This window comes from Schistocerca serialis, chromosome 12 (genome assembly GCF_023864345.2).
Source record: "Schistocerca serialis cubense isolate TAMUIC-IGC-003099 chromosome 12, iqSchSeri2.2, whole genome shotgun sequence".
In the NCBI taxonomy this organism is placed as follows: Eukaryota; Metazoa; Arthropoda; class Insecta; order Orthoptera; family Acrididae; genus Schistocerca; species Schistocerca serialis.
Genome location: NC_064649.1, coordinates 72,832,165 through 72,858,766, shown reverse-complemented (window position 1 = coordinate 72,858,766; position 26,602 = coordinate 72,832,165).

Sequence of the window (26,602 nt, the reverse complement as noted above, 5' to 3'; positions counted from 1 at the left end):
ATCCCTATTTCACCACCAAAGATTGAAATTCCAAAAACACTGAAACGCGTTTTTTTATTCCTAACAGAGAACCCAAATACGAATTTTCATAGACGTAGCTTTAAAAATGTTTTAGTAGTTCTATAATACATAATGATTTATTTTTGAAAAACTTGCACCCACTTTTTCATCCCTGTGTGGGCTAAATTTCCAAAGGCCTGAAACATTTATTTCTGACCTACAAAACAAATTTTGGTTGGTCTAGCATCAAAATTGGCGTAACACCGACATGTTTTCAAAGAATTTTTTCTCCCCTGTTTCACCTCCTTGCGGGTGGAAATTCAAAAAATCCGTTCTGAAATGAGTAGCGACGGTTACAGTATACGATCAACAGTAACTCTAAATTTCAAGTTTCTACCCCTGGTGGTTTGGGCTGGAAAGAGAGTCAGTGAATCAGTAGTCATCCCCTTTTTTGTGGAGAGTTTACCTCATTTCTGGTTCATTCATTCGCTTAAACAAAACGCCGTGTGGTCGTAATCATTTTCCAATGAATGTGAATAGTAGAAGATAAGATTTATCAGTTATTTAGGAGAAGTGGATTCAAAATCTTTTGAAGTAGTCGAAGAAAAGCCATATGAAGAAGTTTAACTATCACTACATTGGAGTGCATAAATCATGTACAAAAGCGATTTGGTACGAGGTTGCGACGACGGAGAACTGCATGCAAGGGAAAGAAATTTGAAGATGGCACAGGATTAGATGGTAAGAACAAACTCACAGAATGTATCACGGATAAAACCCGAAATTATGGCGTGACCATCAGGAAAATGTTCATAATGTTTATGGTATGAGAGAAGCTATACGGGCAGTTTCTTCGTTTCACCTCTGTTCACCAGACAAACCTGTTCATGCCTAATGACGTCCAGGAATACTACAGGAAACAGCAACAATATGAGAAGTTCATTGACAAGTCTTCATGGTCGCCCCCAGATTCCTAACGATTCCATCAACAGCGCAATTTGGGCAAGAATTCCCACGACTGCGTGCGTGTGCGCGTGCGCGTGCGCGCGTGCGTGCGCGCGTGGTGTCAGAATAAGTACACTGAATTTTAGAGTCTGATCCAGTGTCAATGTTCAATGAAGCGAATTTTGCTAGAAGTGGGTGTTGACAAAAGACTGCCACAAACTGACGGTCGTTTCACGTTGGGTAACAGAAGAGAGCTATTACAGACCTTGCGCCAAGCGCATGGCAGCGCAGACGAAGATGAAAAAGAACATTGCGTATTGAGATGGAAGAGAATGCAGACAACCCATGTTAGACAGGTGGAATTCATTGACAACTATAATCGCTGTTTCCGTGAATTGTATTTTTTTAGGAATGAAGTGTAGTTTTCCTCAACTTGTACTTGCCAGAATTTGTTCGAAATTACGGAATACAATAATGTGAGCAATAGACATATTTCAAGACAGGGGTTTTCATATTTTGTAAATCTCAAAGCAGATCGTGGTGACTGGTTTGCGGGGGCGCTCAACTGCGCGTCGATCAGCGCCCGTACACATTCCCAATCTGTACTCAGTCCAACGTAACCACTTTGATTAATGATGATGGAATGATGAAGACAACACAAACACTCAGTTCCCGGCAGAGAAAAAATCTACAACTTGGCCGGGAACCGACGAACCCGGGACCCCAAGATCCAGAGGTAGGAACGCTAGCCACTAGACCACGAGTTGCGAACAAATCTCGAAGTCATAGCTTTAGGAGCAGAGAAAAAGCCAGACGTTTTCTTATTCTGATGTCCACTGTCTACAAAAATAGGTATCTTGAAACTAATCGCCGGCCGGGGTGGCCAAGCGGTTCTAGGCACTACAGTCTGGAACCGCGCGACCGCTACGGTCGCAGGTTCGAATCCTGCCTCGGGCATGGATGTATGTGATGTCCTTAGGTTAGTTAGGTTCAAGTAGTTCTAGTTCTAGGGGACTGATGACCTCAGATGTTAAGTACCATTGCGCTCAAAGCTTTTTTTTTTTTGAAAAAACTAATCAATACTTTTAGCAGACCTGCTGTTAAAATGGTTAGAAATGTGTGTCCTACAAGCCATTCTTTTTACAAATTTGTATTGCCAACAGTTTCTGATACAAGGTACCTTTCATACGGACAGAATGTACGTTATTTAAGATATGGATTAGCAACCTGCCCGGACACCCGTAAGAGCCCGCATCTCGTGGTCGTGCGGTAGCGTTCTCGCTTGCCACGCCCGGGTTCCCGGGTTCGATTCCCCGCGGGGTCAGGGATTTTCTCTGCCTCGTGATGGCTGGGTGTTGTGTGATGTCGTTAGGTTAGTTAGGTTTAAGTAGTTCTAAGTTCTAGGGGACTGATGACCTCAAATGTTAAGTCCCATAGTACTCAGAGCCATTTGAACCATTTGAACACCCATAAGTTGTAGCTGGCGTCGTCCGACAGAGCCCCGAAAAGAGGATCCTTGGTTAAGAGTTTGGAGGTGCGTTCTGAGCAGAAGCCGATAAGGTTCGGCTGAGGAGCATGGTAGCTAGTCTGTTGGCACCAGAACGGGAAGGATCTCACAGAGAAGGAACAATTAGTCAAGTGCGTACAGAGTGAAAACACGGAGCGTGCCACTGTGACGCAGCGGAAGGGGGGCTTCATATTACATGACAGCGATATGCACTAAGGGTAATATCTCCTACACAAGGTATAAATGGCACTTAATTGGCGGGGCTGTCATTTGTACATAGTTAATACATCTGAAGAGGTGCCCGACGTGAATATGGCCGCACGACGAGAATTAAGACTTTGTACGCGGTAAGGTAGGTAGAGCTAGACGCTTGGGACATTCCATTTTGGAAATGGTTAGTGTGCCGAGAACACCAAATTTCAGGCTTTACCTCTCAAAAGGGACAGCGTAGTAGAGATGGCTTTCACGTAACGACCGAGAGCAGCAGCGTTTGTATAGAATTGTCAGTACTAAGAAACAAGCGACAGTGAAGGACCCGCAGAAACCCATGCGAGACGTACGACTAACGTATCCGTGAGGACACTGCAGTGGAATTTGGCGTTATTGGGCTGTCGATGCAGACGACCGACGCCAGTGTGTTTGCTAACAGCACGGCATCGCCTGCAGCGCCTCTCCTGGGCAAAGGACCACATAGGATGGACCCTTGACGAGCGGAAAACCGTGGTCTGGTCAAATGAGGTTTTGGCGTTTCCGGAGAAAATTGTTCATGATATAAGTGGAGAGAGCAACAAGATGGTCAACAGCAGAACGATGCTTTCGGAATCCGCATTGGGCTGGTGTTAAAAGACTGCGGGACTCCAGCCACCAAGCTAAACGGTAATTCACCATACGCTCCAAAACCTTACAGACACTACTCGTGAGAGAAATGGGGCGATAGCTAGAGGGGAGATGTTTGTCCTTTCCAGGTTTCGGAACGGGAACGACAATAGCTTCCCGCCATCGCCTGGGAAAGGTACTGTCGGTCCAAATTCGATTATAAAGGCGAAGGAGGTGACGCAGGCTATGGGTTGATAAATGTAGCAACATTTGGACATGGATACCATCCGGTCCTGGGGCGGAGGAGCGAGAAGTAGAGAGTGCATGTTGGAGTTCGCGCATGGAGAAAACAGTATTGTAGCTTTCGCGATTTTGAGAGGAGAAAGCAAGATGCCGCACTTCTGCTGCACGTTTCTTCGGGAGAAACGCTGGCGGGTAATTTGAAGAGCTCGAAATCTCAGCAAAGTGCTGACCCAATGAGTTAGAAATTGCGACGGGGTCCACTAAGGTATCATGCGCGACAGTGAGCCCAGAGACCGGGGAGAAACTAGGCGCGCCTGAGAACCGTCGAAGCCGACTCCAAACTTCCGAGGAGGGAGTGAAGTTGTTAAATGAGCTAATAAAGAATTTCCAGCTTGCCTTCTTGCTATCGCGGATGACGCGACGGCATCGCGCACGGAGCTGCTTATATCGGATACAGTTGGCCAAAGTTGGATGGTGACGGAAAATGCGAAGAGCACGTCGCCGCTCACGTATTGCGTCACGGCAGGCCTCGTTCCACCAAGGAACTGGAGGGCGCCGGGGCAATTCGGAGGTGCGTGGTATTGAACGTTCCGCAGCTGTGAGAATAACGTCGGTAAAATGTGTGACCTCATCGTCGACGCTGGGAAAGCGACGGTCATCGAATGTCGCTAGAGACGAAAAAAGTGTCCAATCGGCTTGGGCAAACTTCCAGCGTCGCGAGCGCATATATGGCAGTTGAGGCTGCAGTCGAAGAACACATGGAAAGTGGTCACTCGAGTGTGTATCATCAAGGGCGAACCATTCGAAGCGCCGAGCTAGCGGAACAGTACCGACCGCAAGGTCCAAATGGGATAAATTTGCCGTGGAGGCAGACAAAAATGTAGGGACCCCAGTGTTGAGGCAGACTAGATCCGCTTGGTGGAAGACGTCTAGCAATAGTGAGCCACGTGGACAAGGATGTGGAGATCCCCAAAGCGGGTGGTGGGCATTGAAGTCCCCAACCAGCAAATAGGGGGGTGGAAGCTGATCAAGAAGATGAAGGAGATCAGCTCGTGCCATTGGTGTAGACGATGGAATGTATACCGTACAAAGAGAGAACGTGTATCCAGAAAGGGAAAGACGGACGGCGACAGCTTGGAAGGAAGTGTTTAAGGGGATTGGGTGATAATGGAGAGTATCATGGAGCAGAATCATGAGTCCTCCATGGGCTGGAGTGCCTTCAACTGAGGGGAGGTCATATCGGACAGACTGAAAATGAGGGAGAACAAAGCGGTCATGGGGACGCAGCTTTGTTTCCTGAAGACAGAAGATGACCGGCGAGTAGGATCGTAAGAGGATCGACAATTCCTCCCGATTGGCGCGAATGCCGCGGATATTCCAGTGGATAATGGACATAGGGTGAACAGAAAATGGAGGAACGGCACCAAGGGTGCTGTCAACTCAACGACTGCTCAGAGCTTGCGACCGACAGCATGGAATGGCATTCAGTCGAAGGCAGAAGATCCTGATCCATAGGTTGGTCAGGAGCAGCTCCAGCCACCAACGATCGGCCAGTTGACCGGCCACCAACAGTGCGCCTCGGCGACACAGAAGATGGCCGAGGGCGATTTCCGCCAGGTGGTGCTGTAGATGGGACACGCCTTGGCGGAGAAGGAGAGGAACTGTGTTTCTTCGTAGCCTTCTTGGAGGTATGTTTAGATGAAGGAGGAACCGATGGTTGTGAAGTTGCAGTACGTAAAAACTCTTCACGAGAATGCTCTTTTTTTGTAGACTTGGCGTCGGACTTTTGGGCTCGAGATTTAGCAGAACCCGACGAAGGGTGAGCCATAGAGTGGGCAGGCGAAAGAGGTGAGGTTGAACGGGCGATCTTTGCGCTGGCCGATCTGACGACCGTGGTACTAAATGTGAGGTCGCAAGTCTGTGTGGCCGCCTCCTTTGTTGGCCGAGAAGAAGCAAGGACAGCGCTGTATTTTCCTTTCTGAGGCACGGTGGGCTGTCGACTGGCGAGTAACTTTCGAGCAGCAAAGGTCGACACCTTTTCCTTCACTCTTATTTCCTGGATCAGCTTTTCGTCCTTAAAGACAGGGCAATCTCGAGAGGAAGCAGCGTGGTCACCCATACAGTTGATGCAGCGAGGGGATGGAGGTGGACAAGCACCCTCATGGGCATCCCTGCCACACGTAACACATTTGGCCGGATTGGAACAGGACTGGCTGGTGTGATTAAACCGCTGACATCGATAGCAACGCGTAGGGTTTGGGACATAAGGGCGAACGGAAATTATCTCATAGCCTGCTTTGATTTTTGATGGGAGTTGAACTTTGTCAAAAGTCAAGAAGACAGTGCGGGTTGGAATGATGTTCGAGTCAACCCTTTTCATAACCCGATGAACAGCGGTGACGCCCTGGTCAGACAGGTAGTGCTGAATTTCTTCGTCAGACAATCCATCGAGGGAGCGTGTATAAACGACTCCACGCGAGGAATTTAAGGTACGGTGCGGTTCCACCCGGACAGGGAAGGTGTGGAGCAGAGAAGTACGCAGCAATTTTTGAGCCTGGAGGGCACTGTGTGTTTCTAACAACAGGGTACCATTCCGTAATCTGGAACAAGACTTTACAGGACCCGCAATTGCGTCGACACCTTTCTGAATAATGAAAGGGTTGACCGTGGAAAAGTCGTGACCTTCGTCAGACCGAGAAACAACAAGGAACTGTGGCAACGATGGAAGAACCGTCTGTGGCTGAGACTCAGTGAACTTACGTTTGTGAGCAGACATAGTGGAAGGTGAGGAAACCATTGCGGAAGAATCCCCCATGATTACCGGCGTCTCCGATGGCGCGCTCCTCCCTTGTGGGGGCCCTCACCGAGGGCACACCCGCCTTAGGTGATTGTTCACACCTCAGGTCACACCTCCCGACATACGGACGGAGGGACCAATCGGCACTTTCGGAAGGTATCAGCTCGGGTAATCACCCCTCCCTGGGCCTGGCCTTTACCAGGGGGTACGTACGTGTCCTACCTGTCTACCCGGGGCGGGGAATTACGCGTTACCCCGTCACCGGCTACGCATGGAAGTGCGTGGGTCGGCCTTCAGACACGCACAGGGAGGAAGAAAGAGAAAGGGAAAGGAAAGAAGAGGGGGTCTCAAACGCCGCAGCGGAGAAAAGGGTAAAGAGAAGAGGTAAGGAAAGGAGATGGACAAAGGAAGGAAGAAGACATACAAGCAAGGAAGAAGAAGAATGCAGTACATTTACAAGCGTCCGTCTCCGGACGTAGGCGCAAACCATGCTCCCAGAGGGGGAGAAAGTGAAGGAAAGAGCAAGAGGTGAGGGGGGGGGGGGGTGAAGACAGGGGATGGGGAAGGATGCGGAAAGGGAAGGTATGCAGCCCGGAAAGGAAGGAAGGCCACATTAGCTCGGGGCCCCGTGCTCGCTACGCACGTATCCACAAAAGAGTTGTGGATCCCCTGGGGGGCTGGTCAAATGAGTCCCGATATCAGCTGGTAAGAGAAGATGGTAGGGCTCGAGTGACGCGCAGCTCAACGAAGTCACTGACCCAGTTTTCAACAAGGCACTGTGCAAGCTGGCGGTGGCTCTCTAATGGTGTGGGCTGAGTTTCCACGGAATGGGCTGAGTTTTCTCGTCCATCATGCTCTATTACTTGGCGATCGTCTGAGCCATGCATGGTCTTCATGTTCCCAAACGATGGAATTTTTATTGATGACAATGCGGCATGTCACCAGGCCACAATTACAGGGCTATTACAAATGATTGAAGCGATTTCATAAATTCACTGTAGCTCCATTCATTGACATATGGTCACGACACACTACACATACATAGAAAAACTCATGAAGTTTTGTTCGGCTGAAGCCGCACTTCAGGTTTCTGCCGCCAGAGCGCTCGAGAACGCAGTGAGACAAAATGGCGACAGGAGCCGAGAAAGCGTATGTCGTGCTTGAAATGCACTCACATCAGTCAGTCATAACAGTGCGACGACACTTCAGGACGAAGATCAACAAAGATCCACCAACTGCTAACTCCATTCGGCGATGGTATCCGCAGTTTAAAGCTTCTGGATGCCTCTGTAAGGGGAAATGAACGGGTCGGCCTGCAGTGAGTGAAGAAACGGTTGAACGCGTGCGGGCAAGTTTCACGCGTAGCCCGCGGAAGTCGACGAATAAAGCAAGCAGGGAGCTAAACGTACCACAGCCGACGGTTTGGAAAATCTTACGGAAAAGGCTAAAGCAGAAGCCTTGCCGTTTACAATTGCTACAAGCCCTGACACCCGATGACAAAGTCAAACGCTTTGAATTTTCGGCGCGGTTGCAACAGCTCATGGAAGAGGATGCGTTCAGTGCGAAACTTGTTTTCAGTGATGAAGCAACATTTTTTCTTAATGGTGAAGTGAACAGACACAATGTGCGAATCTGGGCGGTAGAGAATCCTCACGCATTCGTGCAAGCAAATTCGCAATTGACCAAAAGTTAACGTGTTTTGTGCAATTTAACGGTTTATAGTTTACGGCCCCTTTTTCTTCTGCAAAAAAAAACGTTACAGGACACGTGTATCTGGACATGCTGGAAAATTGGCTCATGCCACAACTGGAGACCGACAGCGCCGACTTCATCTTTCAACAGGATGGTGCTCCACCGCACTTCCATCATGATGTTCGGCATTTCTTAAACAGGAGACTGGAAAACCGATGGATCGGTTGTGGTGGAGATCATGATCAGCAATTCATGTCATGGCCTCCACGCTCTCCCGACTTAACCCCATGCGATTTCTTTCTGTGGGGTTATGTGAAAGATTCAGCGTTTAAACCACCTCTACCAAGAAACGTGCCAGAACTGCGAGCTCGCATCAACGATGCTTTCGAACTCATTAATGGGGACATGCTGCGCCGAGCGTGGGAGGAACTTGATTATCGGCTTGATGTCTGCCGAATCACTAAAGGGGCACATATCGAACATTTGTGAACGCCTAAAAAACTTTTTGAGTTTTTATATGTGCGTGCAAAGCATTGTGAAAATATCTCAAATAATAAAGTTATTGTAGAGCTGTGAAATCGCTTCAATTATTTGTAATAACCCTGTATTCATGACTGACTTGAGCAGTCAGGACGCTTCGAGCGAATAATTTAGCAATCCAGATCGGACAACATGGATCCCATTGAACATTTGAGAGACATAATCGACAGTTCAAAAATGGGTCAAATGGCTCTGAGCACTAAGGGACTTAACTTCTGTGGTCATTGGTCCCCTAGAACTTAGGACTGCTTAAACCTAACTAACCTAAGGACATCATACACATTCATGCCCGAAGCAGGATTCGAACCTGCTACCGTAACGGTCGCGCGGTTCCAGATTGTAGCACCTAGAACCGCTCGGCCACCCCGGCCGGCTACATGTGATTGTTGAGGACTTTTTGTTGCACAGGTTCGTATGGTTAAGTACCCGTATGTTCGAACAAATTTACACCCTATTACATGTCCTATACTTTCGCTAAGTATTTGACAGTTCTATAATTTTTTTGTGGCTTCTCTTGAGCACTATAGAGAGTTTGAGGGCGGGGGGGGGGGGGGGGGGGAGTATTGGTTTGTGGAAGGGAAGAAGGAAACACGATGTTAATAGACGACGCTTGTGCTACCGAGAGTCTCAACGATGGAAGAGTGCCACTCCCACGAACTGAGACTCTAGCCAGTGTCTTGTGCCCCGTGACAGGAATGCGAGCAGCGCTGGGCAGGATACGGCAGTCATCTCGGAAGCGGCCAATCTGGGGCTGCGGATGGAGGCAATTGTTCGTCCCACGCCTCCTCCGGCGTCGCGTCTGCGTCCTCCTTGTGTAGTGCGCTACCACGGTCAAGGCGTGGGCACACCCACGCTGGATTCCACAAGACTGCCGTCCTTATTAGCCTGCCACAAGGCACGCTGCCAACTTAAGAGGCACATCGCAACGACGTTTTACGTACTCAAGAGATACACAAACACAAAGACACGGCGAACCACGAAGGAAGTATCAGAACGAGACGGAAATCGGTGGATGTGACGTACATGTACATACAAACAAATGATTATACGAGAGCAGTTCAATAAGTAATGCAACACTTTTTTTCTGAAACAGGGGTTGTTTTATTCAGCATGGAAATACACCAGGTTATTCTCCAATCTTTTAGCTACACAACACTATTTTTCAACGTAATCGCCATTCAATGCTACGGCCTTACGCCACCTTGAAATGAGGGCCTGTATGCCTGCACGGTACCATTCTACTGGTCGATGTCGGAGCCAACGTCGTACTGCATCAATAACTTCATCATCCGCGTAGTGTCTCTCACGGACTGCGTCCTTCATTGGGCCTAACATGTGGAAATCCGACGGTGCGAGATCGTGGCTGTAGGGTGCATGAGGAAGAACAGTCCACTGAAGTTTTGTGAGCTCCTCTCGGGTGCGAAGACTTGTGTAAGGTCTCGCGTTGTCATGAAGAAGGAGAAGTTAGTTCAGATTTTTGTGCCTACGAACACGCTGAAGTCGTTTCTTCAATTTCTGAAGAGTAGCACAATACACTTCAGAGTTGATCGTTTGACCATGGGGAAGGACATCGAACAGAATAACCCCTTCAGCGTCCCAGAAGACTGTAACCATGACTTTACCGGCTGAGGGTATGGCTTTAAACTTTTTCTTGGTAGGGGAGTGGGTGTGGCGCCACTCCATTGATTGCCGTTTTGTTTCAGGTTCGAAGTGATGAACCCATGTTTCATCGCCTGTAACAATCTTTGACAAGAAATTGTCACCCTCAGCCACATGACGAGCAAGCAATTCCGCACACATGGTTCTCCTTTGCTCTTTATGGTGTTCGGTTAGACAACGAGGGACCCAGCGGGAACAAACCTTTGAATATCCAAACTGGTGAACAATTGTGACAGCACTAACAACAGAGATGTCAAGTTGAGCACTGAGTTGTTTGATGGTGATCCGTCGATCATCTCGAACGAGTGTGTTCGCACGCTCCGCCATTGCAGGAGTCACAGCTGTGCACGGCCGGCCCGCACGCGGGAGATCAGACAGTCTTGCTTGACCTTGCGGCGATGATGACACACGCTTTGCCCAACGACTCACCGTACTCTTGTCCACTACCAGATCACCGTAGACATTCTGCAAGCGCCTATGAATATCTGAGATGCCCTGGTTTTCCGCCAAAAGAAACTCGATCACTGCCCGTTGTTTGCAACGCACATCCGTTACAGACGCCATTTTAACAGCTCCGTACAGCGCTGCCACCTGTCTGAAGTCAATGAAACTATACGAGACGAAGCGGGAATGTTTGAAAATATTCCACAAGAAATTTCCGGTTTTTTCAATCAAAATTGGCGGAGAAAAAAAATGTGTTGCATTACTTATTGAACTGCCCTCGTAACTTTAAAGTAGATCAGTAACGTGTTGATCCACCTCTGGCCCTTATGCAAGCAGGTATTCGGCCTAGCACTGATAGTGTTGTACGATGTCATGATGAGGGGCACTGCACCAAATTCTGTCCAGTTCGAAGACTGAATGGACTACAATATACAGCTAATGCAGTCACGTGGACGTTCGTTCAATTATTTTTAATTTACTAATAATCTCTATTGTCCAACTTTGATTCCGTCAGCGACCGTAGACTATAAGGAAGAAGAGGCACACAGCAGTGTCACTGGACGCCACAGTTTTCGAGTTATTCAAGGAAACGCGTTTGTATGTCATTTTTGTGTGTCTTGAGTAACTCTAAAACCGTGGTCTCTAGCGAAAACATATCCCAGTACAAAATTTAACTTAATTAAATTTCCCACAAAAAGGTCGTGTTCATTTTTCTCTAGGACTAATACATTGTGTGTAACGAGCGAGAGAATACGTCAATCTCCTGTGTGGTTTTTTAATGTGTTCATGTTGCATAAAACCCCTAGGTAGGCGCAGCTAAATGGCCCTATACAGGGTGTTACAAAAAGGTACGGCCAAACTTTCAGGAAACATTCTTCACACACAAATAAAGAAAAGATGTTATGCGGACATGTGTCCGGAAACGCTTAATTTCCATGTTAGAGCTCATTTTAGTTTCGTCAGTATGTACTGTACTTCCTAGATTCACCGCCATGATTTCATACGGGATACTCTGCCTGTGCTGCTAGAACATGTGCCTTTACAAGTACGACACAACATGTGGTTCATGCACGATGGAGCTCCTGCACATTTCAGTCCAAGTGTTCGTACGCTTCTCAACAACAGATTCGGTGACCGATGGATTGGTGGAGGCGGACCAATTCCACGGCCTCCACGCTCTCCTGACCTCAACCCTCTTGACTTTCATTTATGGGGGCATTTGGAAGCTCTTGTCTACGCAACCCCGGTACCAAATGTAGAGACTCTTCGTGCTCGTATTGTGGACGGCTGTGATACAATACGCCTTTCTCCAGGGCTGCATCAGCGCATCAGGGATTCCATGCGACGGAGGATGGATGCATGTATCCTCGCTAACGGAGGACATTTTGAACATTTCCTGTAACAAAGTGTTTGAAGTCACGCTGGTACGTTCTGTTGCTGTGTGTTTCCATTCCATGATTAATGTGATGTGAAGAGAAGTAATAAAATGAGCTCTAACAGGGAAAGTAAGCGTTTCCGGACACATGTCCACATAACATACATTCTTTCTTTGTGTGTGAGGAATGTTTCCTGAAAGTTTGGCCGTAGCTTTTTGTAACACCCTGTATATTCCGTAGCTTTCCTTTTCCGATCACAAACTATTTTTCCTTTTAGTTTTACCGACACGTGTTTTGCATGGTTGTGTTCGTCTTCACTCCTTAGCACATTTCTGTCTTCAACGGAGGCAGTTTTAGTAAACCTACTGGAAGTCTTAGTGATTCACATCCATACCATTTTAACGATTTTTGGCATCCGAAAGAATAACCTTTTTCAAGTAGCAGTTTCTTTCCCATTCTACTCACAGTAATTGCAAACACGTCAGTGGACATGTACACCACAAAGCGATTCGCACACACAGAAACCTGAGTCTACGAACTACCACCTTCAGGGGACAAGGAGGTTCTCCCAAGTACTGCCTGTTGACACTTACAACTTGTTTGGGAGGCATAAGTCCTGCTACCTGCCAGGTCAGTATGTATACCGGAGGTTTGGGACCTGCGCCCGAGGTCGAACAAATACAGAAAAATACCGGTTCTTCAGCACTAAAATACTGGTACCGGTTTTAACTAGGCTGTTTTTCCCATCTCTGGGGTGACCAACTGGGACACCACGTGCCATCCTGCTACCTGCCAGGTCAGTATGTATACCGGAGGTTTGGGACCTGCGTCCGAGGTCGAACAAATACAGAAAAATACCGGTTCTTCAGCACTAAAATACTGGTACCGGTTTTAACTAGGCTGTTTTTCCCATTTCTAGGGTGACCAACTGGGACACCACGTGCCATCCTGCTACCTGCCAGGTCACTATGTATACCGGAGGCTTGGGACCTGCGACCGAGGCCGAACAGATACAGAAAAATACCGGTTTTGAGCACTAAAACACTGGTACCGGTTTTAACTAGGCTGTTTTTCCCATCTCTGGGGTGACCAACTGGGACACCACGTGCCATCCTGCTACCTGCTAGGTCAGTATGTATACCGAAGGCTTGAGACCTGCGCCCGAGGTCGAACAAATACAGAAAAATACCGGTTCTTCAGCACTAAAATAATGGTACCCGTTTTGGCAGTTTTCCCATCTCTAGGGTGATCGGATGGGACACCAGATGCCGTCAGCTGGAGTACACTTAAGCCACTGGTGCAGTTGAGGCATAGAACTACGTCGTTTATCAGATGGAAGGGGATACTAAAAGCTCATTTGAAAAATTAAAAAATTCATTCATTGTTCGATTCTAATAAAAACATAGTTTTTAAAGAACTACTGATGTCTAAGCAGGGTCTAGGACCCGAAAATATCTTCTAGCACACTTATCAGTATCAATGCACTTTTAGTAGTGACTTCATTGCAGTCACAAAAAATTTAAAACGTGGTGATTTAGTCCATGGTGTTTGACTTTTACTCTCAATTTTTAAGGAGAGAATGATGTGTATGTAAGAAAGACCCTGAAACTGGAAATATTGAGGACATCATTCACTGCATAAAGTGTCATCTGCTGGAGCAGCTTAAGTTTTAGTCTTAAGTTTAACTGAAAAGTTTAGAACATCTATGGAATCTGATAGGAGAGTTCATTAAAAACAATATATTTTTCAAAATTTTGACATATACGAGAGTGAGTCAAATGAAAACCTTTAATATTTTTTAAAATATTCTTTATTGCACAGAAGTGTTACAAAGCTGTATCACTTTTCAACATAATCTCGCCCATGCTCAATGCAAGTCCTTCAGTGGTTACAAACTGCATAAAATCCTCTAGAAAAAAATTCTTTTGGTAATCCGCGCAACCACTTATGCACCACGTGGCGTACCTCTTCATCAGAACGGAACTTCTTTCCTCCCATATCGTCTTTGAGTGGTGCAAACACGTGGAAATCACTTGGGGTAAGGTCTGATGAGTATGGTGGATGAGGAAGACACTCAAAAAGCAGATCTGTGATTGTTGCAACTGCTGTACGGGCAGTGTGGGGCCTTGCACTTTCATGTTGCAAAAGGTCACCTGCTGACAGCAACCCACGTCGCTTTGATTTGATTGCAGGTCGCAGATGATTTGTTAGGACATCTGTGTATAGTGCACTGGTGACAGTGGTCCCTCTAGGCATGTAATGCTCCAAAATGACGCCTTTTTCGTCCCAAAAGAGTGTCACCATAACCTTCCCTGCTGGTGGTTCTGTTCGAAACTTCTTTTCTGATGAGGAATGGCGCCATTCCTAGCTCGGTCCGTTTCTGGTTGGTAGAAGTGAACCCAGGTTTCATCTCCAGTAACGATTCTTGCAAGGAAGCCATCACCTTCTCGTTCAAAGCGCCGAAGAAGTTCTTCACAAGCATCAACACGTCGTTCTCTCATTTCAGGAGTCAGCTGCCGTGGCACCCACCTTGCAGCCACTGTGTGAAACTGGAGCACATCATACACAATGTGGTGCGCTGACCCATGACTTATCTGTAAACAGGCTGCAATGTTCTGTGGAGTCACAACTCGTTGTGCCCGACCTGGACGAGGAGCATCTTCCACTGAAGTCACACCATTTGCGAACTTCCTACTCCATTCGTAGACTTGCTGCTGTGACAAACATGCATCGCCGTACTGAACCTTCATTCGTCGATGAACTTCAATAGGTTTCACACCTTCACCACGCAGAAACCGAATAACAGAACGCTGTTCTTCTCTGGTGCAAGTCGCAAGTGGGGCGGCCATCTTTATACTGATACTACGACGGTATGTGTGCATCTGCGCTATGATGCCACCTACAGGCCAATCTGCACGCTGGTTGTCGCACGCTTACCAACTTACAGGATAACGGCGATAAATTTGGATTTGTTATTACAAATTTAAGGTTTTCATTTGACTCACCTTCGCAATTTAACTGACTAGATTACAATATTTCCAAGGGTGAGTGTAGCGTTCTACCCGCTGCCTTCCCTTGGTATTACGAGCGTTAACGCAAGCTGCCATCATCACACGAAAACGATATTCTACCCAAACCTTTCTACATTCCCTCACGACCGTTCTACAAAGATACTCCTCTGTAAGACAGAAGGATCGCCAGGATAGCACTGCTGCGTAATGGAAACTACAGTTATTAAGATAAACGAATTACAGCCCTCCCTTTTTATTAAGATAAGGCAACCAAATCATCCCTAGCCGTCAAGCAATCATAGCGAGCGATATCTACGCTATGCCGCAGCCATCTCCACTGCAAGCAGCCCATCGCGTGACGATCCCTGATACGGAGACAGTACTCGGGCTACAGAAAGCAATTTAGAGACTGTCAGTCCCGTTTATTATGGGCAGCCTCTTCTTTCTCCGGACGTTTCCGTCAGAAGACGTGATGGAGCACCTCCGATAACTGCTCCGCTTTCGAATTCGGAGCACCGAGGGCAGGCCACCATCAACTGCTACGCTACACGTAAGCTGGGACGCCCGCAGTTTTAAAAATCGTTACCGCAGCAACTCAGTCGCCACGTGTTGTCATCGTATTTGAAATGTGACACACACATCACATATCCACTTTTCAAATACCAATGTAGAATGCATTGCCGTATGTCATCGACAGGACCTGAGAAGATACAGTGAAGATTTGCGAAGACAAAGTGGCCTGGTCCGAGTAAATATCGCGCTCTGATGATTGCCTACAAAATTGTGTTCGTGGGCGGTTGAACCATTCCGGTAAACTAGAATCTCTACAGCTTTTGCCTGTTATCGACATCAATACAGGAAAGATATCACTACAGGGAGTTACAAGATTTTCGGGCTGAAGAGGCTTGTTGGATGCGAGTCGTCGCCTTTGCCCAGTGACAAAGTTAACGGCTGCTGTCACGTCACCTTTTTGTGCATTACAGTTTTACTGTAAGTTGGTGAAGCCAACGAATTTTAATGAAGAAAAAAAAAACATAAAATAGAAAAGAAAGAAAACTGGTTGTGATGACACACTGCTCTGTGGCTTAGCTGGAACTATACGAGGTGCATTCAAGTTCTAAGGCCTCCGATATTTTTTCTCCCGACTGGAAAGAGATAGAAACATGCGCATTGTTTTAAAATGAGGCCGCGTTCATTGTCAATACGTCCCAGAGATGGCAGCACCGTACGGCAGATGGAATTTTACCGCCAACGGCGATAATGAGAACTGTTTTAAATACTTAAAATGGCGACAGTTTCCTTACTTGAACAGCGTGCAATCATTCGTTTTCTGAATTTGCGTGGTGTGAAACCAATTGAAATTCATCGACAGTTGAAGGAGACATGTGGTGACGGAGTTATGGATGTGTCGAAAGTGCGTTCGTGGGTGCGACAGGTTAATGAAGGCAGAACATCGTGTGACAACAAACCGAAACAACCTCGGGCTCGCACAAGCCGGTCTGACGACATGATCGAGAAAGTGGAGAGAATTGTTTTGGGGGATCGCCGAATGACTGTTGAACAGATCGCCTCCAGAGTTGGCATTTCTGTGGGTTCTGTGCACACAATCCTGCATGACGACCCGAAAATGCGAAAAGTGTCATCCAGGTGGGTGCCACGAATGCTGACGGACGATCACATGGCTGCCCGTGTGGCATGTTGCCAAGCAATGTTGACGAGCAACGACAGCATGAATGGGACTTTCTTTTCGTCGGTTGTGACAATGGATGAGACGTGGATGCCAGTTTTCAATCCAGAAACAGAGCGCCAGTCAGCTCAATGGAAGCACACAGATTCACCGCCACCAAAAAAATTTCGGGTAACCGCCAGTGCTGAAAAAATGATGGTGTCCAAGTTCTGGGACAGAGAGGGCGTAATCCTTACCCATTGCGTTCCAGAGGGCACTACGGTAACAGGTGCATCCTACGAAAATGGTTTGAAGAACAAATTCCTTCCTGCACTGCAACAAAAACGTCTGGGAAGGGCTTCGCGTATGCTGTTTCACCAAGACAACGCACCCGCACATCGAGCTAACGTTACGCAACAGTTTCTTCGTGATAACAACTTTGAAGTTATTCCTCATGCTCCCTACTCACCTGACCTGGCGCCTAGTTAGTTTTGGCTTTTTACAACAATGAAAGACACTCTCCGTGGCCGCACATTCACCAGCCGTGCTGCTATTGCCTCAGCGATTTTCCAGTGGTCAAAAGAGACTCCTAAAGAAGCCTTCGCCGCTGCCATGGAATCATGGCGTCAGCGTTGTGAAAAATGTGTACGTCTGCAGGGCGATTACGTCGAGAAGTAACGCCAGTTTCATCGATTTCGGGTGAGTAGTTAGTTAGAAAAAAATAGGAGGCCTTAGAACTTGAATGCATCTCGTAGATTAGGTTAGAAGGTAACAGTTTGATTTTGAGTTGGCTAAGCCAACAAATGCGATAGCAAAAAAAGAAAAAGAAAAACCGGCTGTGGTGACACAGTGATCTGTACCTTTGCCCGAGATCTAGGTTAAGTTGGAATGTGACAGTCTGGTTCTGAGTTGGCGAAGCCAACGAATTTGACACTAAAGAAAACCTGGTTGCGTTCATAGACTGACCTGTATCTTAGCCCGTTTGAAAAAATTGGTAATAACATCACGTTATAGTCGCCATATTGTTTCCTGTCACTGGTCAAGGCCGACAATTCTATCTAACATTCCTCTCTATCCGGCTTTCAAGAATGTTTTGATTGTTAAGTTTAAAGTCTCATAACGAATCACAAAAATGTTTACTTCGTGTCATAATCACAAATTAACAATTCTCTTGATTTTTTTCCTTTATTTTTACTGTGAAATCTTGGCTCTTATGAAGTTTTATGATTCTAGAACAGCAGGAAGCACCCTACAGGTTTTGGTGACTAAGTTTGGGAGTATCAGGATATGTGACTAATCGCCGAATCTTTTGTTTGCATAGACTTTGATGTTAATGATGACGACGATGGTGTTTGGTTTGTGGGGCGCTCAACTACACAGTCGTCAGCGCCCGTACAAATTTCCAACCTTTGCTCAGTCCAATCTCGCCACTTGTGAATGACGATGATGAAATGATGAGGACAACACAACCACCCAGTCATATCGAGGCAGGTGAAAATCCCTGACCCCGCCGGGAATCGCATCCGGGACCCCGTGATCGGGAAACAAGAACGCGACCACGAGCTGCGGACTATAGACTTTGAAGCTTCAGATTTCTCACATCGCCAAGGGACACCAGACAATATACGGTATAAAATTTATACGTCTACCTGTTCCTGACAAAAAGTCGATGGGGAGACTGACAACGGTATGATGTGTCGCGCGGGGAAGCCGCACAGGCTAAGACGCCTTGACACAGTTCGGAGGTTCGAGTCCTCCCTTGGGCGTGGCAGTGTGTGTTGTTCTTAGCATACGTTAGTTTAATTTAGATTGAGTAGTGTGTAAGCCTAGGAACTGATGACCTCAGCGGTTAGGTCCCAAAGGAACTTGCCAAAAATTAAAAAAAATTTAAATTATTGGCGTGATGCAATATCGGTTCGAAACTTAATCCAACACAAACTCATGGTGCGCTACTACGAAAGCCGGTCAATAAATAATGAAAATTTTTCTCGTGCAGTCTTGGTTGAAAAAATGTGGAATTAGCAGTCGTACATGGTGGAATATTCCCGCTTCAGCCCATATGGCCTTGTGAATTTCCCCGGCGCTATAGAAGCCTTCCAAATAGCATGTGTAACGGAGGTTAATTCCAAGCAGAGAGCTGTTAATGAGTGTTTTCGCGGCAAACCAGGGCATCGCAGATATTCATAAGCGCTTGCAGAATGTCTATGGAGATTTGGCAGTGAACAAAAGCACGGCGAGTCGTAGGGCGAGGCATCTCTCGTCACCGCAACAAGGTCGCACAAACCTGTCCAATCCTCCGCGTGTCGACGTGCCACACACAGCTGTGAGTGGTCCAGTGTTGGAACGTGCGGACACTCTCATTCGAGGAGACTGGCCGATTACAATCAAACACCTCACTGTACAGCTGGACGTCTCTGTTGCTAGTGCTGATGCATTCGTCCACCAGTTCGAGTACTCGAAAGTGTACGCTCGCCGGGTTCCTCGCCACCTAACAAAACCACGAAGAGCCATTTGTGCTCAACTGCTTACGAGGCTGATTCCGACAATTTTTTTTTTGTCGAATATCATCACAGGCGATGCAACATGGATTCATTGCTTCAAACGGGAAGCCATGAAGTGGTGCCACGCCACTTCTCCTCCGAAGAGAAAGTTCAGAACTGCACCTCCCCCCCCCCCCCCTTCCCACGGTCTTCTGGGACTCTGAAGGGGTTATTCTGTTTGATGTCCTCCCTCATGGTGCAACAATCACTTCGTAAGTGTATTGACATAATCTCAGGAAATTTAAGAAACGACTTCATCGTGCTCGTCGCCACAGGAGTGCAAATGAACTACTTCTGCATAACAACGCAAGTTCTCACAAGTCTGAACTGTCAAGAACAGCTCACAAAACTTCATTATACCAAACAGTTGAGTATTACTCAAAAACCAAGCGACTTGTTTCTTAAGCATATAAACTGACAGTTGCACTCCACAAAAACTACGATTCTATGACGTAGTACAAGGTGCATTCAAGTTCTAAGGCCTCCGATTTTTTTTCTCCGGACTGGAAAGAGATAGAAACATGCGCATTGTTTTAAAATGAGGCCGCGTTCATTGTCAATACGTCCCAGAGATGGCAGCACCGTATGGCAAATGGAATTTTACCGCCAGCGGCGAGAATGAGAACTGTTTAAATACTTAAAATGGCGACGTTTTCCTTACTTGAACAGCGTGCAATCATTCGTTTTCTGAATTTGCGTGGTGTGAAACCAATTGAAATTCATTGACAGTTGAAGAAGACATGTGGTGATGGAGTTATGGATGTGTCGAAAGTCCATTCGTGGGTGCGACAGTTTAATGAAGGCAGAACATCGTGTGACAACAAACCGAAACAACCTCGGGCTCGCACAAGCCGATCTGACGACATGATCGAGAACAAAACTTCATTGGACTGTTCTTCCTCATCTTCCCTACATCCTGGATCTCGCACCTACCGACTTCCATAATTTTCGGTCCAATGAAGTATGCACTCCCCGGGAAGTTGTACGTGGATGATTGAGAGGTTACTGGTGCAGCAAGACGTTGGTTTCGACGCCTACCAGTAGGGTGGTACCATGAGGGCACACAGGCCTCCCTAGTAAGGTGGCGTAAGACCGTCGCGTTGATTATGTTGAAAAACAGTAGTTTTGTAGCCAACGAAGTGGGGCCTAATATGGTGTATTGTAACCCTGAATGAAACCAACATGCTTTAAGAAAAAAAAAATGCGTTGCATTACTTATTAAAAGCCCCTCGTATTTCTCGGGCAAAACGTCTAAAACTGCACACAGGTTCACCGTGAAATTCTGGCGGCATATGGACCAAATGCAATACTGTGTGGAACCGTAGTGAAATGGTGCAACAATTTGACCGAAGCAACACATATGCGGGTGAAGCTGATGAAGTCCAGGTCTTCCACAATGCGACTTCCACCTTTTCGGTAACCTTTAACGTCTCTGGGGAAATATTTTCCAGCGATGAAGACATTCACACTGCAGTTCTCGAATAGCTCCGTGATCAGGGAATGGTTTTCTGTGGTCGAGCAATTTAACGATTGGTAGAACATTCCGACCTTTCTTTACAAAGAGTTGGTGACGATACTGAAAAATAGTGCCATGTGCCTTCATCACTATGAAACGTAGTGCAGTGCAGCATTCAATAGAAGATACTTGGCCTGGCATAATAACGCGTAATTTACTTTTCGAAGTCCCCTCGTAGTAGCAGGGAGCAATTGTTCAATCATTTATTTTATTACATATTCGTACGACGCTCAGTTTTTGTATTTCTAAAAGCGACCACTAGATCGTGCTACTGAGATGTGGCGTTAATGTAGCCGTAAGGGCAGATGTAAGGCAGAACTGAGAACAATTCGAACATCTACATTTGGCAGTGACGACATCCATCACTAATTCTGTGTATCAGGCATCAGTTCGTTCGTAGATTTGTGTACGTATGTGGCGTTAGATGACTGTGTACAGTTCATGTATTTCGCGTAAACAACAGGACTCTAATTTGGATATACGGCGATAGCGCCCGATAGCGACCCAGATGGTTTCCACAGGATTTACATCAGGCTAATTCGCTTGCCAAGGCATCAATGTGAGTTCACTATAATGCTCCTCAAACCACTGTAGTTCGGTTCTGGCTCCGAGACACAGATAATCGTACTGCTGAAAGTTGACATCGCCGTCTGGTTCTGGCTCCGAGACACAGATAATCGTACTGCTGAAAGTTGACATCGCCGTCGGGGAAGATATCAAGCATCAAGGGATGCAGGCGGTTCGCAGCTGCCGGCGTGTCTTCTATTATTACCACAGGTCTCATACAAACGCAGGATAACGTCTTCCATAGCATAATACTGCTCCACCAGCCTCCATCCGGGGCGCGTTGCACGTTTCGAGCCGACCTTCTCCTCGACGACGGCTTTTGTGGAGACTACCATCGACTTAGTGTAGTAAGAATGTGACTAACCAGAAGAGTCGACGTGTTTCCACTGATCGACAGTCGAACCCCGATGGTCCCGGGCCCACTGCAGTCCTAATTGACGATTTCGCTGCGTCAACACGTGAACACACAGTGATGGTCTGCTGTGGAGCTCCATGTTCAACAATGTACGGTGAACGGTGTGCTCCCAAACACTTGTGCGTGCACCAGCATTGTGCTTTTTCGGCAGAAATGCCACAGATCACCATCTATCCTACTTTACAGAGCATTCAATCCCCCCGAACCCCATGTTCGATGAACAGTTGTTGACGTTCAACCATTTAGTGCACCTACCTCTTTCCGTACGTGCTCACGACAGTAGCACGCGAGCATTCGACCAGCTTCGCCGGTTTCAATAGACTCGTTTACAGGTCCTGCCTAACAATGATCCCCCTTTGTCGAATTTGCGTATCTCAATGAATGTGCTTGTTTGGAGCCCGTATATTCGCTAAGGTAATCCCCCGTACGTTTCTGCTCCGCATTCATACTTTTGCTACCTAGTAACATGCCCGAAACACCACCAGGAAGCATCCAACGTCGCGGTGAGCAGTGCGTCATAATGTTTGGTGCGATAGTGTGGTTGTGATTCTTTTATGTCACCATTCCAACCAGTACAGTATTGACAGAATTTCATTTAAATGCAATAAGGAAGTTTCAGAAATGCACCGCTGCCTGTGTCCAAGAGATTCGAACAGTTTATCCCTAGCGACGACGTGTAGACTCACCAAGCAATGGAAAGAATTAATAATAACTGATCACGTTACTAGGAAGAATGGTGATAAAACAATCTGCCAGCAAGTTTCAGAAAAGACTCCTTACGTTTTCAGAATTCGTCATGGAGCTTTTGTCAAACACACAAAAAGGACACGACGCTGAAAGTGTTCACATAGCTGTTTAACAGGGTGGGGAGGGAGGGAGAGGGAGAGAGAGAGAGAGAGAGAGAGAGAGAGAGAGAGAGAGAGAGAGAGGGGGGGGGGGGAGGGGACGTGGAATTAGGGGAATCAGGAAACATTTTGATCTCTGGAAGGAGTGTTTCCCATAATTATCTGGTATAAACATCCAAGCCTCCCCTCGAACGGCAAACATTATCGCCACGACCGCGTCCGACGCCTAACCGTTCGCGTTGCTGCCTTCGGTGCGAAGGACATAGGTTCGATTCCCGGCATCGTTTTGTAAGCTATGTGTTTTGTGACGTAGGTGAGTCTCGTACGGGGTGCATTCGGCCTTTGTGGGGGGAAATGAGGAGCTGCTTGAATAAAGAAGCTGTTGCACCATCTGCATTCATCTACGGCCAACAACAGCTGGAGGGACTGCTAACATCTGCATCTACGTGATTACTCTGCTATTCATAATTGTCTGACAGAGGATTCAATGAACCACCTTCAAGCTGTCTCTACGGTTCCACTCTCAACGGCGCGCAGGAAAAACGACCACTTAAATTTTCTGTCCGAGCCGTGATTTATTTTATCGTTATGATCATTTCTCCCTATGTAGGTAGGTCCGAACAGGATGTTTTCGCAATCGGAGGAGCAAACTGGTGATTGAAATTTCATGAGAAGATCCCGTCGCAACAAAAAACGCCTTTGTTTTAATGATTGCCACTCCAATTCAAGTATCATGTCTGTGACCCTATCTACCCTATTTCGCCATAATACAAATCGATCTGCCCTTCTTTGAACTTTTTCGATGTCATCCGTCAGTCCCACCTCATGCGGATCCCACACCACACAGCAATATTCCAGAATAGGGCGGGAAAGCGTGGTGTAAGCAGTCTCTTTACTAGACCTCCTGCACCTTCTAAGTGTTCTGCCAATGAATTGCAGTCTTTGGTTTGCTCTACCCACAAAATTATATATGTGATCTTTCCAATTTAGCTTACTTGTAATTGTAATCCCTAAGTATTTAGTTGAATTTACAGCCTTCAGGTTTGTGTGACTTATCTCGTAAACAAAATTTAGCGTATTTCTTCTAGTACTCATATGAATAACTTCACACTTTTCCTTATTCAGGATCAATTGCAACTTTTCGCACCATACATATGTTATCTAAATCAATTTGCAATTCGTTTTGGTCGTCTGATGACTTTACAAGACGGTAAATGACAGCATCATCTGCAAACAATCTAAGACGGCTACTCAGGTTGTCTCCTAAGTCGTTAATATAGATCAGGAACAATAGAGGGCCTATAACACTTCATTGGGGAACGCCGGGTGTTACTTCTGTTTTACTCGATGGCTTTCCGTCCATTACTAGGAACTGTGACCTTCCTGAGAGAAAATCACGAATGCATTCGCACAATTGAGGCTTCAGATAATGGTGCCTGCACATGTAATGAGTGCTTTTTGTGGCCATTGTACTGGTGTAATTATTTAATGCATGTAAGACCTGTTTGTTTTAGGTATTACTACCAGACACTTCGAGAATATTCTTGTTTTTATGCTGTGACACCTACATTGTATAACAAAGTTTAATATAGTTCAACGACGACTAAGTTCACAGAAATTTGATCATAGGCAAGAAGTGAGTCTCCAGAGCTTTCTAACTTTTTTAATTAAAGAAAAATTCGTTCCTGTATTGTATTGCATTGACATAATGTTACATACGGTCTGGTCCACTGTATTTTCATGCATTCTGTATAGCAATCTTTTCACTGTGGTACCTGAAAATGGTCAGAGGCTGAACTCCTGATTGTACAGAAGTATAAACGACCTATATAGTTAATTGGTGGAACTTTAGAAACAAAGGAGTAAAAGTCGTTCTGAATACATATGAGTGTCTAGCAGAGTGGTAATTTACACTCATATTAATCCGCTTTTGGTAGGTAACGATATGGTCCTCAGCGGCAGGGAATTTATGGTAGGGTTGTTACTGTCTTCTCTGCGCCAATGGCTTGAACCGGCAGAATGGAAAATGGTCTCCTATACACTCACTGCTCTGCCTTGTGGGTTTTATTGCGTTCTCGCTAACGGGTGGATTTTATGGTTCATAAAATGGAATTAGCGTATAATTTAAATGGCGGGTGTGAAATATTCATTTAAGGCAAGAAGTTTAGGCAAGAAGTTTCACAGCCAGATCTACCCTAGACGGCAGAACGGAGGGAACTATTATCATTAGAAGTTCTCAGAGGACCCTTAATTATGCATGAAATTCAGAACAGCAATTCATAAATTAATGCTAAAGGTTATGAAGACTGAATATAGCCGGCCGGAGTGGCCGTGCGGTTCTAGGCGCTACCGTCTGGAACCGCGTGACCGCTACGGTCGCAGGTTCGAATCCTGCCTCGGGCATGGATGTGTGTGATGTCCTTAGGTTACTTAGGTTTAAGTAGTTCTAAGTTCTAGGGGACTGATGACCACAGCAGTTAAGTCCCATAGTGCTCAGAGCCATTTGAACCATTGACTAAATATGAGAGCGGAACAGAAGAGTTTCCGTCCGTATGTCCCATCGTAGGACAGAAGTATCAGAATAACAATTTCTTTTTTGGTGGAACTATAAGGCCTGATTTTGAAGCCTGAACTAATTTTAAACACGGTGTTTTCTGTTTTAATTCGAGATGACTAAATATCTCGAAAAAGACGCATCACACGAAAGAAAATGTTGTAGGTGAGAAGTTGACATTAGTAAAAGGGACATCTGTGTGTGCTACAACTGTCCACCACCTCACAGTCCCTCCTGTGTGGGCGGGATCAACTTCGTATTTTCGAATGAGAACTCCCAGTTTTATTGTGGATTTGGATTCTCCGCCGAAAACCTGCGTATGGTGTACTCAAATCATTCTTTCCCAGTAGTAGTAGATGACGCTGTAATACACAAATATGAAGCGTGATTGTTTTGACAAGACCCGATGCATTTGAGTTTTACAGTTTTAGTTATAAATGTAAACCTTTGTGTTCTGTTGAAGGTGATGTTCAAACGTTGTTTGAGTGTTGCAAATGTGATTGTACAGCACAAATAATATGGCTACACATGGACATCTCTGGCTTGTTGTTGTTGTGGTCTTCAGTCCAGAGACTGGTTTGATGCAGCTCTCCATGCTATTCTATCCTACCCCAGTACCTACTGCAACCTACATCCTTCTGAATCTGCTTAGTGTATTCATCTCTTGGTCTCCCTCTGCGATTTTTACCCTCCACGCTGACCTCCAACACTAAATTGGAGATCCCCTGATGCCTCGGAATATGCCCTACCAACCGATCCCTTCTTCTAGTCAAGTTGTGCCACAAACTCCTCTTCTCCCCATTTCTATTCAATACCTCCTCATTAGTTATGTGATCCACCCACCTAATCTTCAGCATTCTTCTGTAGCACCACATTTCGAAAGCTTCTATTCTCTTCTCTAAACTATTTATCGTCCACGTTTCACTTCCATACATGGCTACACTCCATACAAATACTTTCAGAAACGACGTCCTGACACTTAAATCTACACTCGACGTTAACAAATTTCTTTTCTTCAGAAACGCTTTCCTTGCCATTGCCAGTCTACATTTTATATCCTTTCTACTTCGACCATCAGTTATTTTGTTCCCCAAATAGCAATACTCATTTACTACTTTAAGCGTCTTATTTCCTAATCTAATGCCTGCAGCATCACCCGATTTAATTCGACTACATTCCATTATTCTCGTTTTGATTTTCATCTTATATCCTTCTTTCAAGACGATGTCCATTCCGTTCAGCTGCTCTTCCAGGTCCTTTGCTGTCTCTGACAGAATTACGTCATCGGCGAACCTCCAAGTTTTTATTTCTTCTCCGTGGATTTTAATTCCTACTCCAAATTTTTCTTTTGTTTCCATTACTGCTTGCTCAATATGCTACTTGTATGGTAACGTGGTTTCCTGTTCCATGCAGTTTTGAGTGTGGTGAGTCCCCAAACCATCAGAATGCTTTATTTCGGTAGCTGTCTT